This window comes from Podarcis tiliguerta (genome assembly GCF_965153285.1).
Source record: "Podarcis tiliguerta genome assembly, chromosome: 12".
NCBI lineage: Eukaryota > Metazoa > Chordata > Lepidosauria > Squamata > Lacertidae > Podarcis > Podarcis tiliguerta.
The window spans coordinates 4,854,463-4,871,778 of NC_139545.1; the positions used below are offsets into that span (position 1 = coordinate 4,854,463).

Sequence of the window (17,316 nt, forward strand, 5' to 3'; positions counted from 1 at the left end):
CAATAAAATCAATAACTCACTTTTTCTTGCTTATATATCTACCTTTTCTCCACCTTTCTTGTGTCCTCTGTTTGTTCTCATTACATATTAACACTCAAAGGATATATTGTGCTTATGTTACTGTTTATTAAATGGCAATGAGCAAAAGAAGGCTTAGGAATCACAACCTCAGCAATTTAATAGACAGCCTATTTGTTGTGTGATTTCATGTATACCTACTGGAGATATACAAGGAGGAGAGAAAATGTCTCTCTTGATATATCAGAGTGCATGATACTTTTTAATATGAATGACTAGATGAAGGTTTAAATAAATTAGGTTCATGTTGATACACTTAGCTAAAAGTGCTTCAGGCCTGTATTGCATTATCCCATAACTGCTGTCAAAACAGTGCTGGCAGATTACAGCCTAGCACCTCTATTGCAAGGTTGTGTCAGCATTTCCGATTATAAACTAGGTTTTTTCAGAAGTTTCTAACTTATCCATTAAAAAAAACTAAGCCTTTAAACTGTATGCATATATCCCTCATACTGGAGTTATCAAAATAAGGCCTATAAAACACACCAATTAGTTGGTTCTTTTAGTACAGGAATCCGGATAGTTGTATAATTTTTCACAATGCCTTTTACACATGTATTGGTAATAATGATATTGATGAAATACCATATTTACGCAAATCTAATGCGCCATCAAATCTAATAGGCACTCTAATTTTCATGACATAATTTGGCCAAAAAAGGTGTGCATTACATTCAAGTAAATACGGTAATCTTTGCTAGTAGTAATGTCTGATCCCATCAATAAGAAGGCTTCCTGGATCAGGGAGGTTTGCCTCCCGCCCCCAGCCCTGGTTTTTAAATTAATTCTATTTGTAAATTTCAGTACAGAAAAAGGGTATCAACAAAACAAAGAGTTGAGAGGGAGTTAGCCTACAGCTTCCGGATCATGTGGCCAGCATGACTAAGCCGCTTCTGGCGAACCAGAGCAGCACACAGAAACGCCGTTTACCTTCCCGCCGGAGTGGTACCTATTTATCTACTTGCACTTTGATGTGCTTTCAAACTGCTAGGTGGGCAGGAGCTGGGACCGAGCAACGGGAGCTCACCCTGTCGCGGGGATTCGAACCACAGACCTTCTGATCGGCAAGTCCTAGGCTCTGTGGTTTAACCCACAGCGCCACCCATGTCCCTAGTTGGGTAATTAGGAGATCGTGAAATCTCAAGAGGTGGGTTTAATAAAGTTAAGAAATTGTGCCAGGTTAAATTGAGTAGAAGAAATTTGGCTCCTTGCTTTCTGCCTATCATGCAGCAGGGGTGCCCAACCTTTTCTCAAAAAGGGCCAGATTTGATGAAATGAAGATGTATGAGGGCCGACCAAAGTTGTTGAGCTATTTTTAGGATTTTACCCCAGGACATATACTGCCATGGGGGCTGGATTAAATCGACCAGCGAGCCGGATTAGGCCCCCAAAATGGACTTTGGACATGCTTGCACCAATCTTTTGATGAGATTGAGACACCAAACACGCTTATACCAATCTGCAAATGAAAAATCCAGGCAAGACTGAGGCACTAGGTGGTTCCCTGGACTGGATGGTTTGTGTTCAACCTTCTTTTGGAAGAGGTGAGTGTCTGCAGTCTGGCGCTTCGTCTGGATCCACTGTTGTCACTGGAGGCACAAGTGTCCTCAGTGTCATGGAGTGCCTCCTACCAGCTTCCACTGGTGGGATCCTAGCTAGACAGGGGCAGCCTCCTTCAGCAGTCCATGCGGTGGTAACCTCTAGTTAGAGTACTGCAGTGTGCTATATGTAGGGCCTTTGAAGACAGCTTGCACACCCTCCAAGTGTCCTGATTTTCCAGGGATGGTCCTAGAATTATGAAAGCCGGCTTCTGATTTGATTTCGTAGAATCATAGAATCATAGAGTTGGAAGAGACCACAAGGGCCATCGAGTCCAACCCCCTGCCAAGCAGGAAACACCATCAGAGCACTCCTGACATATGGTTGTCAAGCCTCTGCTTAAAGACCTCCAAAGAAGGAGACTCCACCACACTCCTTGGCAGCAAATTCCACTGTCGAACAGCTCTTACTGTCAGGAAGTTCTTCCTAATGTTTAGGTGGAATCTTCTTTCTTGTAGTTTGGATCCATTGCTCCGTGTCCGCTTCTCTGGAGCAGCAGAAAACAACCTTTCTCCCTCCTCTATGTGACATCCTTTTATATATTTGAACATGGCTGTCATATCACCCCTTAACCTCCTCTTCTCCAGGCTAAACATGCCCAGCTCCCTTAGCCGTTCCTCATAAGGCATCGTTTCCAGGCCTTTGACCATTTTGGTTGCCCTCCTCTGGACACGTTCCAGTTTGTCAGTGTCCTTCTTGAACTGTGGTGCCCAGAACTGGACACAGTACTCCAGGTGAGGTCTGACCAGAGCAGAATACAGTGGCACTATAACTTCCCTTGATCTAGATGCTATACTCCTATTGATGCAGCCCAGAATTGCATTGGCTTTTTTAGCTGCCGCGTCACACTGTTGGCTCACGTCAAGTTTGTGGTCAACCAAGACTCCTAGATCCTTTTCACATGTACTGCTCTCAAGCCAGGTGTCACCCATCTTCTATTTGTGCCTCTCATTTTTTTTGCCCAAGTGCAATACTTTACATTTCTCCCTGTTAAAATTCATCTTGTTTGTTTTGGCCCAGTTCTCTAATCTGTCAAGGTCGTTTTGAAGTGTGATCCTGTCCTCTGGGGTGTTAGCCACCCCTCCCAGTTTGGTATTTGGTGATTTGATCCCAGAGTCCCCATTTCCCCCACCGGTGCTGCCTCTGCTGAGCTCAGAGAGGAGGAAGAGCTGGTACTTGTCCCGAGCGATAGATGCGGTGGCAGCTGTGAGGGACCATCTTGTTGCCAGATATTATACTGATTCTGGCCTGAATTAGTTTCCAGGCTCAATTTAAATTGCTGGTTATAAGGCTTTATGTTGCTCAGGACCCCAATCCCTCAAGGACCGTCTCTCTTCTCATGAACCAGCCGCGACCCTCCAGACTCCGTCTGAGGCCCTTCTCAGTGTGCCTTGTCCAAGGGAGGTGGGGAAGAGAACTACACAAGGCAGCCTTTTCCAGTGGTGGCTCCTCAGCTTTGGGGAGACCCTGGAAACATGCCTGGTGCCACCACTGTCGGCTTTTAGGTGCCAGGCAAAGGCATTTTTATTTACCAAGGTTTTTGGTGCACATGTTAGCCTCTACTAGTGCGCTCATCTTTTAGTCGTGTGGAACAAGACTTGCCCTTCTTATTGAATGATCATTTTTAGGCCTTTTTGTGTGTGCATAATTTGGCTTTTAGCTGTTCGTATTGTAAGTACTTTGAGGCATTTATTTTATGTATACAGCGACTAATAAATTCAATAACTGGTGATTAATAATAATATGTCTATGATTCTTCAACCAGGCTGCAGCCTTGAAGTGTAAGAGCATGCAGGGTTCTTTTAAGCCCAAGGCTGCGTATTATATTTGTCTCGTGGAATTGGCACTGCCGTAAAGAGCTCTCCAGCACCAGCCACTCACAGCACCATTTACTGTCATGAGACAATGAGCTTTCCCATTTATGCTCGGCGCCATCTGTAGCCAGTGTGGTGTGTGCTGCAAAGGTGCAACTTGCTACGGGGAGAACAGTGCAGCCCTGGTGAATGTAATGTGTAGTCTGGACCAGAACCTAGAAAGTTACTCCAGCCTTTATTTCTCACAGCAGAGATGCGAGGCTCCTTCCCCTTCCAAGGATAAGGATTATTGTAAAACTTGCAAGCACCCCACACCATGCCTACAGTATATCTTGCCTAGACAGGAGCCCTGTTCAGAAATGATCCTTTATGTGTTACGAGAATGCATGGGGGCGGAGAAAAGGATTGCATATGCGCTGGTCCTAAAAAAACATCTGTCTCCACCACCTTCATCTCCAGACCTTTGTATGCTGGGTAGGGGCATAGAAAGGGGGGTGGGAGCGGACCGCCCTCACTGAGAGGGGTGATATTCGGCACGCCGCCTGCCTGTGACTCCCAAGCCTACTCCGAGCTGTTGGGGTAAGGGGGGGAGCTGCGCCACTTTGCTAGGGGAATTCCGCCCCTTCCCCCTTTGTTTTATAATAATAATAATTTTTATTTATACCCCGTCCTCCCCAGCCAAGGCCGGGCTCAGAGCGGCTTACAAGCAATAATAAAAACAAGAAGAATTATTACAACTTAAAAACAAAAGTAAAATACAACATTAAAATAATGGAACATTAAAATATTAAAATGTAGCCTCATCGCAGGAGGAGAAGGAAAAGAAAAAAGAGAGGGAGGGAGGGAGTCAAATTGGCTCCAAGCCAAAGGCCAGGCGGAACAACTCTGTCTTACAGGCCCTGCAGAAAGAAATCAGGTCCTGCAGGGCCCTGGGCTCATGAGGCAGAGCGTTCCACCAGGCAGGGGCCAGTGTTGAAAAGGCCTTGGCTCTGGTTGAAGCTAATCTAACTGTTGCGGTAAGGGGGGGAGCTGCGCCACTTTGCTGGGGGAATTCCGCCCCTTCCCCCTTTGTTTTGACAGCTTGGGGGAGGCTTGGGAGTCATGGGCGGCCGGTGCGCCAAATGTCCACCAAAATGCCCCCGGCTGCAGAAACCTGGTTGAAAGAATAATTGTGGAAAAGGATGTAACTGAATTACAGTCATACCTCATGTTACGTTTGCTTCATGATACATTTTTTCAGGTTGTGTCCTGTGGCGACCCAGAAGTACCGGAAAGGGTTACTTCCGGTTTTCTTCGCTTGTGCATGTGCAGAAGCACTAAATCACACTTTGCACATGCGCAGAAGCGCCAAATCGCACCACACACCTGCGCAGATACGGCGCTTCAGGTTGCAGGCTTTTCATGTTGCAAACGGGCCTCCAGAGCGGATTCCGTTCGCAACCAGAGGTACCACTGTATAAAGAGAAACAATAGGCTACAGTAGACTCTTACTACCCTCCATGCGTTCTTGCAACATATAGTGGGTAGTTTCTGAATAAGGATAGTAAGAGTCTACTGTAGCCTATTGTTCCTCTTTATAATTCAGTTACAGTGGTGCCTCGCAAGACAAAATTAATTCGTTCTGCGAGTTTTTTCGTCTTGTGAATTTTTCGTCTTGTGAAGCACGGTTTCCCATAGGAAATGCATTGACGGTTTCCCATAGGAATGCATTGAAAAAGGCACAAGACGTTTTTGTCTTGCGAAGCAAGCCCATAGGGAAATTCGTCTTGCGAAGCAACTCAAAAAACAAAAAACTCTTTCGTCTTGCGAGTTTTTCGTCTTGCGAGGCATTCGTCTTGCAAGGTACCACTGTACATCCTTTTCCACAAGTATTCTTTCAACCAGGTTTCTGGTAGAGCCAGAAAGCCAAGCAATTACACTGCTTTATAACCCAATTTTAAGCCTGCCTCATCCATCCATTTCCTATACTGTGTCTAACTCAGGACTACTTTGCAGAACAGAGCCTGTGATTACCTTTGGAAATTTCCTGGAACAGTAGGCACACATTTTATTCCAATATATTGGCAATAACTTTAAAATAGTTTTATTCAGCATTGCACATTATAACATTCATCTGCTAAGTTTACTACTTTTTGGCTCTGGCCTTGGCAACTTGTAGAATTCCGCTTCCCACCCTTTCTCATATTTTGTTTGTACAGTATGGAAGTCAAATACTTAGTTTCATACCCTCCAACATTTCTCTGGAGAAAATAGGGATGTCCTATTATAACAAAATAGGCACTGAAATTGGTTTTAAAAGAGAAGTTGTAAAATCTGAAAAAATACAGATTGTGATTTGTTCATTAAAACCTTGCTGGCATAACAAAAAGTGCTGATTACTCTACTGTGCTATAAAATTTGAGATACTCAATCTTAGCAAGGCCACATCTTATTTAGCCACTCCATAAATGCTATGTTCACTTTTCCTTATAAAGCAGCACTTAAAATCTGTCCACTGACTGAGATTAATCTTAGAGGCCCTTCTTTGGGTCTGATATTTTGGCCTGACTAGTGGCATATAAATCAGTCCTACTAATAAATAAGTAAATATGTGTTATTTATAAATAAGAGCGAGGGAATATGCATGCCCAATTTGTAGAAAAGCCGTAAGATGTCAACTTTTCCCACATGACGAACCCTTACTGCCTTCAGCTTAGAATACTTCAGCGTTTTTGCATAAATATCAGAAAACATGTGGTGGTGATCATACATTATAAGATTCTAGTATTGTTTCTTCCTTCCAGTAATGAAGAAGCAGAGAAATGATTCAAAGAGAACTAAAAGGGTATTTTACATAAAGGGTATCTGTGCTTTGAAAACCAAAAACGTTTTCTTTTGCAACCAAAATGTTATAAATCCTATCCTTAAGTAAAGTGAAGCAAGCTTTACATATTCCCTCAAAAGCATTGGTCAATACCTAATGCAAGTTAATTTCATCTATAGCAGAGACTGCAGCCCAGACCATGTTTACTGCAGTAGGATTTACTCCCAAGTAAGTATGCCTTAGCCACGACTAACTCGTGGCACTTAGTTACAAATAACCTTTTGACGGATTTTGTCCATTCTGTAAAAAAATATCCCTTTTCTCTCATTCCTACACATTCTTATTTCCCTTGCAATACACCTCTATTGCCATGGGTACACCAATTGGTCTGGAAAACCTTTTTCTTTGCCTTATGTGTGACATGCAGAATTCCAGTCAAGAGACAGGATAATTCAGCAGTAACTCAAAATATTCACCAAGGGAATCTATTTTAAATATGCATTGTTTGCAACAAAGGAATAAAGCTATGAAAAATTTCTATTTGAAAATTAACTGTGGCTTTAAATTAATTTCTGTAATCACTGGTCATTAATATTTAACATATTCTTATAAAAGGATATTCTGCTGCAATTCCCCCAAGCACCTGACATTTAATATTGTGGAAATACTTCATCGTCTTGCCATCCCTAGGACTAGATTTGCAATAACAAGTAATGTTAAATGTATTTTTTGATAAAAAAAATCAATAATAAATAAATACATAAGCACTTCCCAGCAGATTGCTCCTGATGTTATTTACAAAATTAAAAAACAACGATGGAGTGACAGGGGATTTTATAACCATTTCATTACTACCTCTTTAATTGTATATGGTGGAACTGCATAATCTGTTTATTGAAAATGAAATCTTTGGAACTGATTCTCCCTATAGACATTTGCCATAAGCATCCGGTGCAATAGCACAGCATGTAACGTAATATTAACATTATATGCATCAAGCTTTAAACATCCCTGTGGTTCCCCTGCTGGATCTGAACATTTTCTAACACTCTTGTGTTTTGCCAGTGCATTAAATCTCATATCTAATTTACAGACTGTAAAATACAATATTCACAGATTACAATAAATAAAGAAAGATACGTTCTGAAAACACACTTGAAATTGGTACATGGACAAGCTAGGCAATATTTAATAAAATGGAAATAAAGCAGACTCTTCCAGGAAATCTGAATGGGGCTCTATTGGAAAGAGATCACTTTCTTTCCACTGGACACGTCAGGATGCTATTGACACAGAAGTTAGTTCTGCCCAGAGGATACTGCTGGGTATTTTCTAGTCATAAGTAATGCCCATTGGGTGAAATCCACTTCTTTTACTCTATTGGGAGGCTGCTCACGGGGTGTAATCCTGCTTCCTTTGAAGCCAACAGCCATTTTGAGATGGGCTATTAAGACAGGTAGGATTTCACCCACGGCCTCTGCTGCGAACACTCACCTAAGCAAAAGTATTGATGTGGTTGCTTGTAGAATTTATCCCAAAAGGATTAATCAAAAACTAAGGAAAGCTCACATGAAGAATCCATACCTAATTCTTATTGACTTTAAACGTGAACTATATATATAAAAAAAGATTTTTACAATGGATTGATGCTGTTTTTTCCTTATCTTACAATACAATAACCAAAATGAAGTTTTAAAACTCTTTCAGTTACAACTTGTAAGTGGTGTGTGAGTGTGGGGAGAGTTTCTCATTTTGATCCATTTATGGAGTTATTCAAAGAGCCTGAATGCTGTCAATATGTTCTAAAGAAAGCATCACTGGGCACTCCCTTGCACAGATATTATTGCCCTATATTTGGATTCTCTTTCCTCCATGTGCTGTAAATTGCCTTACTCCTCCTCGTCTTCTCCACCTTCCCCACTACCTCATTTGTATGACCTTAAGCCTTCAATTTGCTTAAGTTTCTACTGCCCAGAATGACAAAAAGAGATGCATTTAAAATGTACCTTTACCTTTTTGATTCATTTTTAGCTGTCTGTCTGCAGTACTTTCTCACTGAGCATGATGTGAAGTAATAGCAGAGTGAAGACAATGTATAAACATATCAGACATGAAAGGAAACTCTTTTAAATAAGGACACAATCTAAAGACAGTTAGGTACGCGTAAAGGTAAAGGGACCCCTGACCATTAGGTCCAGCCATGGCCGACTCTGGGGTTGCGGCATTCATCTCGCTTTATTGGCCGAGGGAGCCAGCGTACAGCTTCCGGGTCATGTGGCCAGCATGCCTAAGCCGCTTCTGGCGAACCAGAGCAGCGCACAGAAACACCGTTTACCTTCCCGCCAGAGCGGTACCTATTTATCTACTTGCACTTTGACGTGCTTTCGAACTGCTAGGTTGGCAGGAGCAGGGACCGAGCAACAGGAGCTCACCCCGTCACGGGGTTCGAACTGCCGACCTTCTGATCGGCAAGTCCTAGGCTCTGTGGTTTAACCCACAGCGCCACCCACATCCCTTAGGTACGCCTAGGTGCTAAGAAAATGAATGTGACTCAGATGCACCTGATATTCTTTGGATTAAACCCTCTTCCAGGTTTTTGTTTTTGAAATGGTTTTGATGGTTAAAGAGACTTACAGCTGATCAAACATGACTGGAATGTTAGGGGACCAATCCTATGTCCAAGTGGCTGGTAATATTTGTAGCGAGGAACCTCATGACTCAGATCAATGGCATCATTCTTTTCAGTACTGGAAGTCATGGCCTAGAAAGCAAACATGCCCTCCTGCCAGTGCAAGGTGGCTGGCTCCTTTCTGCATATAGTGTCTTGAGAACAGCAATGTTGTTAGAAACCTAGGACGGTGGAGGAGGACCTCCCCTTTCTACCCCTTGGAAGAGGGAGGAGGGCTGCCAACTCTCCCCTCCAACCTTCCTGTGGAATGGAGAGCCTTGGTGGAGACTGTGGAGGGAAGCTGAACAGGAGGCAGCAGCCTTAACAGGACAGTGCTGTTTTGTTGCCTAGATCTAGGTGCCACCTTTGCAGATGGGAGCAGACCCACCTTCCCTGGCAGAGTGCACACTTGCAATCTTGACAATCCCATAAACTGAGAGCCACAATCCCATAAACTGGATAACCAGACTCATATAACCAAAATGCTTGTCTAATTCATGCATGGAGGGGCTAACGCCATAGAGTAAGCTGTCTGGCCAGGCTTAGCTAGGTCACCACCCCTCACTCTGGGGAGAAAGATGTCAAGTCTATTGGTTCCTTCAGTCTAACATGTGAACGCTGATATGTAAAGAAGTCTCAGCTGGATGAGACACCATGGCTTTTCCACTTTGGAACTAACCTAAGTTTTGCTGACTGTGTTTTCTGACTGCTGTATGGAAAAGCACATGAATCTGACCTTCGAAGTTTGTAAGGAAATCATTTTTAACTTACTAAACATGTGGCGCAAGTGGGAAACTTTGGAAGGAACTCAGAAGGGTATATTTGAAAGCCTAATCGCCTGCATTTTCACTCTTCACTTTGCTTTTGTTTTGTGATTTTAAATCTCTGCTGGGGTTGTTTCACAACAGAATACATGCCCCAAAGCTGGATCTTGGCATCCAGGGAATTCTCTTTTTATACCTATTTTTTCCTTGCCAACCATCATGAATCTCATGACTGAGTGCACCATGCCTTGCCTTCTAAAGCTGTTGGGAGGGGCAGGAAAACTTGTTGGGACATCTTTGTCCAGTTCTGAATTTCTTGCCCTCTTCTGGAACTCCTGAACCGTGGCTCCCAAGCACTGTGTCTGATGCCGAGTCTGTACCGCTACTTGCATGAATAAACATATCTCCCCTACTTAAGCAGCCCTGTCCATATGTGCTGGGCAGGAGCCAGGACAGATATACCCAGAATGACATGGGATCCAGCCACATAGAAATGGCTGCCATTAATACTGTGGTTAATGTATAAATTGGCCCTTAGTAACACAATCTGTGGAGTTCAATTGCAGCTATTTGGCTCCCTCTTTCATAAAGAAAGGGGTGCCTGCAAGTGATTCCTGTGGCTTAATGGACATCCTGTCTTGTGTGAATCACTGGCATAAACAACAGGTCATGCCCTGTTTCTGAAGTTCCTGGACACATAAACTTTGGTTTGGTTGGCACTGGAAACAGGAAGCTGGACTAGATAGATTTTTGGTCCAGCAGGAGCGGTCTCCTGCTCTTATGGAGCAAATCACGTGTACAAACAATTCACAGAATATATTTCTGTAAGTATCCAAACATGCAAAGCATTTCTCACTGGAAACATTTTGAATTTGAAAAACCAATTTGAATTGACTCTTGGAAGACAACCCTAAGAGAGTTGCACACTTTGAGCTTGCTCATGATGGATAATGAAGAGCCTCTGTGTTTTGTTTTGTTTAAAAAAAAACAACACAATTTTTTTTAAAGGGTTGCAAGAAAAAGCCAAGGAAAAAGAGAGCTAAACCTTTGTTTTCTCTACCTTTCAGCTATAAGAAATGTCAAGTTTCATCTTTTTCCATTTTTTCCTTTCCCAGTGACAAAGTTTGCCTGTTATTCAGAGACCAAGACTGGGAGCCTTCACAGCCCTTCCAGAGAAAGGGCAAGAGTGCTGACTCTTTCTTTCTGCAGCAGTTTGGGCATTAGATAGATGTTAACAAAAAACAAAGACCACAATATAACAAATGAAACTTTTTCATTTCCCAATACGCCATAGGTCCATACCTAACCTGTTGTCCTATGCTATCTCCTATTGTTGCGAAGGTTTTTCATTTCCCTTTTTTAAAAGGCTGGGCATTCAGTCTGAAATGCTAAAAAAGGGGGGGATGGGAGGAAATCAAAGGATGCCAAACACTTTGAAAAAGCCTTTCAGGTCTTTTTCATATATCATTAGAAACCCAAACATGAAAACAATTTGCTGCAGGTTGAACTACTAGATGACCCCCAGGGTTCCTTCCAACTCTACAGCTTGTTGAGTCTATGAATTTGCCAGACTGTCATCACTGGAAAATATTTATTACTGAGACATATATAAGATTTATTACATTTAGTTAAAATTCTTATTACAGCTGTGCACAGAAAAGTATTCCATTTTGACACCCGCCTTGTTGGCTGAGATAGTGGGCCACTTCAGCTTGGAGCCTGAAGCTCTGCTTCACGTCACTGAGCCAAGGCTGAGGTTGCCTTGACCGTTTTGCAAAGCCTCGGGTGCCTCTCCCACTGGCTTTAATGGGAAACCAACAAACGCTATAAACCTTTCATACAGAATTGGATGAAATCTGCAAGCCTAGTAGTCATGGGCGTAGCTCTCCCCCAACAAAAATCCTCTGCTAGTAGTCCCTTCAGAGTCTGCCAAATTTCAAACCAATAGGTACAGGGGCTAGGCTGTTATGAATAAAAAACAGTATTTGAGGCTTTTTCAAAAAAAATATTTATTCTGCTCAGTTTGCACCAAAATCACAGAATGTGCAAAGCTGATTAGGATGAAGTGCCTATGGACAGAGGCACTGAGAATACCGTGTTCATTTGTAACATTGCTTGGCAGGCAAGACTCTGTGTTGGTTTGCATCCTGTGTTGCGTACAGGTATATTGTGTCACTGTGTTGCATACACCCGCTCCAAGTGTTCTAGTGTAACAAGCACTAATGAAAGACTCTTCTTTCTTGTAAAGTCTTAAGAATCCCTGTCTCAGGCAAAAAAGAACTCACTGCCTAAGGGTTGGCTCATTTGAGGGATCGTGGATGAAATGAGTCTTTAGGCAGAGCTGGAGAGTACTCGAAAGGAAGGTGAAGAGATGGCTCTTTCATTGCAATGCTCTTTCACCTGAGTAGGACTCTTGCAATGGAGCTCAAATTTTGCTTGAGGCAACCTAGTGATATATGGAACGCATGCTGAAATTTCACTAACCAACATTATTTTAATTCCCATGAAATTTCCACAGAGCTTTTGCTTGAACCAGACTCTACGCATTCCCATTTAATTTGCTTCCATCAAATATTTCTGAATTTATAGTTAGAGGAACAAAATGGACATCTGCTTAATAAGGAACACTTGGCATAGGAATGGAGCAACTTAAATGTCTTTAAGTGTGCTTTGACAATCTCCTTCATTGCCAGTTCAATTGTCTTCCTATTCTTTTTTTTTTAGTAACCCAACACACTTCTTCAGCCAGAGTGGCAGTCTTGCTACAGAAAAGGCCAGTAAAGCTATTTGGAATTATCTATTGCCATAATGCACACAGTTACTCAAACAGGTTTCTTGACCATTCTTTCTCTTCTAGGAAAACAAGAAGTCTGACGAAGGTCCTCTAACAAATCTGCACAAGGCTCCAAAAACGCTAGGAGAAGTTCTGGCAGTTTCCAAATCTTAATTCTTTAATGCCTCTAAAGCCTGAGTGGAATTAATAATTCCTGACAAAAGTTTCAATAAGACCATCTGATTTTAAAGGTGGGGGTCACTACAGTTGATATAAATGCATTAATGGCTGTGTCAGACTGATTGTAGAAATACACATATATGCAACTGAGAGGATGAAACTTTATAAAAACTTTCAGTCATCTTCATTTGGTGCCTTTCTCTATGCTGTTATCACTGGCCTTAAAAGGAGAGGCATCGGTAGCTGATGCACAGACCCATTGGCTCCTGCTCATGCAAGTTGCCCCAATCATGCAATATCTTGGTGAGGGCAGCTCTGAATCCAGAGGAATATTCAAATGTTTCCCCTTCCATTGAAATGGAAGGGGAGGCTCCTGCAAGGAGGAAATTCCACGGCGTATCAGATCCTTTCTGTCTGCAATAGGCGCTTTTGTTGTTGTTTAGTCGTTCAGTCGTGTCCGACTCTTCGTGACCCCATGGACCAGAGCACGCCAGGCACTCCTGTCTTCCACTGCCACCCGCACTTTGGTCAGATTCATGTTTGTAGCTTCGAGAACACTGTCCCACCATCTCGTCCTCTGTCTTCCCCTTCTCCTTGTGCCCTCCATCTTTCCCAACATCAGGGTCTTTTCCAGTGAGTCTTCTCTTCTCATGAGGTGGCCAAAGTATTGGAGCCTCAGCTTCACAACGCAATAGGCACTGGATTGGGGTAAATAGTTTTCTTCTCCTTGTGACGAAATATTGCCCAATTAATTTACAGAAAAGGGCAATGTGTGGGCTGCATTACAAAGATCTAGATTTCAGGCAACTTTTGCTTTGATGAGACCATAATCAAGGTGCGTTGGTGATTTTCAAAATACAGGAGGAATTCTATGACTATGAGAATTACAGGTGGTGTCATTAAGCACAGAAATCCTAAAGCAGTCTTGACAAGTATGCATGAATTTATCTTTGCCACTCTATCATGCCAAAAGCTTTCCATCCTCTCATTTGAAGGATTAAGACTTTACCTAGAGATGTGTCAAACAGGCCTCCTATGAATCCTAGATGATGAGAGTTTGGAAATTTTATTATGAAACCTCCTTCACATGCCTCTGCTACACATTATAATACATGGTAAAACTCTCATGTGCTACTAAGGAGTTGTCCTTGGTTGGACAATTGAATAAGAAAAATATCAGCTGCAGCCTTCTCTTTAAGATGAATTAAAGCTCCACGTGTCAGGAACTCAGAAACTCGAAAGACATGAGTCAATTGGAAGGCACATTTCAATTTTATTCTGTGGTCGCATTGCAGTGAAAGAGACTTCAACATATAATTCTGTATTAACAGTAATAAAAGATGACAATGAAAACAGTACTTTCTCAGAAAGTTTTGCAGATAAGCATAGTACCTGGAAACTCATGCCACATTTAATTGCTTTCCAGCTGTGTATTTTATAAGTCAACTGCTGAGGGAGTTAAAATCACTTTGTACAGCTTTTAATCAGCATTCAATAGTGACTGGTAAGGACCATTTTAACCCAAACCAAGTTCCAGTTATCATGTGTATAATGAATAGGTTCTACATGGTGATTTTCCCTTGTCATGTGTGCCAAAGCCCAGAAAGGATTTCGACTAAATGGGCCGCCAAATGGGGAGAGCAAAACATACCACTTCTTGGGAAATCATAACACAGGGTGCAATAATCTATCAGTTTCACCATTCCTATTAAATATTCAACAATTCATTTTTCCACTGACTTGTAGGAAAAGAGCACATTCTTTCTGGCTATATTCTTCTCAGCTCAAGACTCTCTTTTCCTATCACCTCACACCCAGTTGCCCTGACAACCTTCCAAACCCCCAGTCTCTGTTCACACCTCAGGGCAAAAGGGGAAGGACAGTTCTCTGGCATTGCCAATGGCCCTCAATAGCCCTGTGTTGTTTCTGAAGGGCCTAGCTTGGCCAGGTCGTTAGCCTGGGAATTCCTCTGCAGCTGGTATTTCTCCCTTCACATCTCAAATAATCAAAATCCTACCATTTATTAATTTCTAGGATTTAGGGGAGTCCCCCTCCCAAATCTATAACAGTATTGACATTTTTGCTGTTTTCCAAGAATGGAGTCTAGACAGTCTGATCTGCCAATAATCTTTGAGGACTTTCTGTTTTAACCAGAAAACAGTACTATGGAGAACATGGCTAGAGACAATTGTTTCTCTTTCCCTCATAATAATAGAATACAATGAAATTGACTGGCAGTAGTTTGAGACTGACAAGCGGAAGCGCTTCTTTATGCAACACATAATTAAATCGTGCAATTCACCACCAGATGTGATGGCTACTAGCTTAACTGAAAAGCATTAGACAAATTCATGGATGATAGGTCAATAAATGGCTATTAGCTATGATAGCTGGATGGTACCTCCATATTTAGAGTCACTATGGCTCTAGTGCTGACACGGGTGACAAACAGGGGGTGCTTGTCACATATGGACTGGTGCTTATTACATATGGGGACACTGGGGACAAAGAAAAGGGGATACTTATCATGTTTGTGAGTTTCCAAAAGAATCTGGCTGGCCACTGCTCAAAGCAAAATATGGTAGCAGAGCCAGAGGGAAATGGCTCTGATGCTTCTCTGATCATGTATTAACTGGAATTTATTTGGGCTGTTAGACTAATCACTGCCTACCAACAAATTTAAAAAATGGAGATAGCAGTCATGAGAGGGCTGACATACAAATTTATCCTTTTGCTGCTCTTTCTCTGCTTCAGGGTTGCACTGCCATTGTCCCATTAAAGTCCAACCCTGAGCACTGGGATGTTAAAATGTACCTGCCAGTCCATTCAGCAGAACAGTAGCTATATTCTATACTAAAGCACGGCTGCAATTTTCTACCTAAGTTTTTATTTGATATTCATCATGCATGTTGGTGTTCAGCAGCAGCCAGGAGACAGACCGTAACAAAAATGTTACTTTAAAAATAGTTTTAATTTAATGCATCAAAGGAAAGCCAGCATTTGTAACGGCTAACAGAGGACTCAAAGTATGGCAGGAGGAATGAAGAGCCGGGGAGCCAAAAATCTGAGCAAAGGAGGAGGTTATCGTTTTCTACATAGAATTATTTGAACTGCCATGTGGTGGATAATTACAATGATGTTGATGAAGTGAATATTGTACGTAAAATACATTTTTAGTAACGTGAAATACAACTGATGTCATATTTTCAAGGTAAATCCAGCTTCAGCAGATCTATGGAAAAGTGGCTAGACGTAAAGGAATTAGGGTTTCCAGCTACTCTGAAAATCTCTTATTTTAGTACCTAAAAGGGAGTGGATAAAATGAGGCTTGAATGCCTCCAGAAATGCTGGAGGAAGCCAGACAAAGCACATCCATGCCTCCCTTCTCCACACCTGTGCATCATGCGCATGTGAAGAGAACCCCACAATGGAGAGGTGTCCATGCTGGCCTAACAGGAAGAGTTTGAGAGCCCTCTTCCCCTTGAAAGGGTGGAAGTAATTACATTGCTTATTTTTGATGTGACAGAAAAATGTAGAGATAGTAAACCCAGGTCATTTGCGCCATTTCCCCCCCCCCCCATATCAATATCTAACCCACACTTAGACACAACTCTGATATTATTGCAGTAGCATTCGAATCACTTCCTTGTACTTGAGAGCTATGCACTTCAATAAAATCAGGCTGGGTGAAGGGCACCGTTTCTTCCCAGAGCAAATGTAAGGTAAAGGTACCCCTGCCCGTACGGGCCAGTCTTGTCAGACTCTAGGGTTGTGCGCTCATCTCACTCTAGAGGCCGGGAGCCGGAGCCGTCCGCAGACACTTCCGGGTCACGTGGCCAGTGTGACATCGCTGCTCTGGCGAGCCTGCACCAGCGCAGCACACGGAATGCCGTTTACCTTCCCGCTATAAAGCGGTACCTATTTATCTACTTGCACTTTGACGTGCTTTCGTACTGCTAGGTGGGCAGGAGCTGGGACCGAACGACGGGAGCTCACCCCGCCGCGGGGATTCGAACCGCCGACCATACGATCGGCAAGTCCTAAGGCACTGTGGTTTTACCCACAGCGCCACCCGCGTCCTCCAGAGCAAATGTGCCCACACACAAAAAAAGCATCTTGGCTGTTAAACCAGCTTCCAAACCAGCTTCTAGGTGGTGACATGGCCACATCAGTTAACCAGTCCAGGATAATAATAATAATTTATTATTTATTATTATTTATACCCCGCCCATCCGGTTGGGTTTCCCCAGCCACTCTGGATATTCTAGGGTGAAAATTTACAGAAACAATATCTTAATGTCATAAAGTTTGGGCTCTTTGAAATTGAGCATGAGCCATCAAGATGTGATTCAGCCCTGCCCCATATTTTGTGACTTGTTTGCAATGTGAAACCATTGAAAATCTGCTCTAGACAAAAATCTTACAGAGATGTTTCTTTTGGCTATCCGGATGCTAAATGTGGCACTTCCTTTGAACCGGTTGTTCTACTACGCTATCTGAGGACAGAAAAGCATATTATAAGCAAAGGGGGCCTATTGCCCCAAATGGAAGGTCTATGTTGAGTTATTCTGTTGTCCTAACATTTGTGTCTCCCTACCCTGCCCCCCATTACCAGTGCTGTGGATTGTGCCTGTACT

At 42.6% G+C, this 17,316-nt stretch overlaps 1 protein-coding gene across 2 annotated transcripts in view; it reads right to left on the bottom strand.

The window, feature by feature from the left end:
- The window catches only part of POU6F2 (POU class 6 homeobox 2), a 305,677-nt gene that overhangs the window by 169,305 nt on the left and 119,056 nt on the right, over nt 1–17,316 (bottom strand). The gene's annotated exons all lie outside the window — the stretch shown is intronic.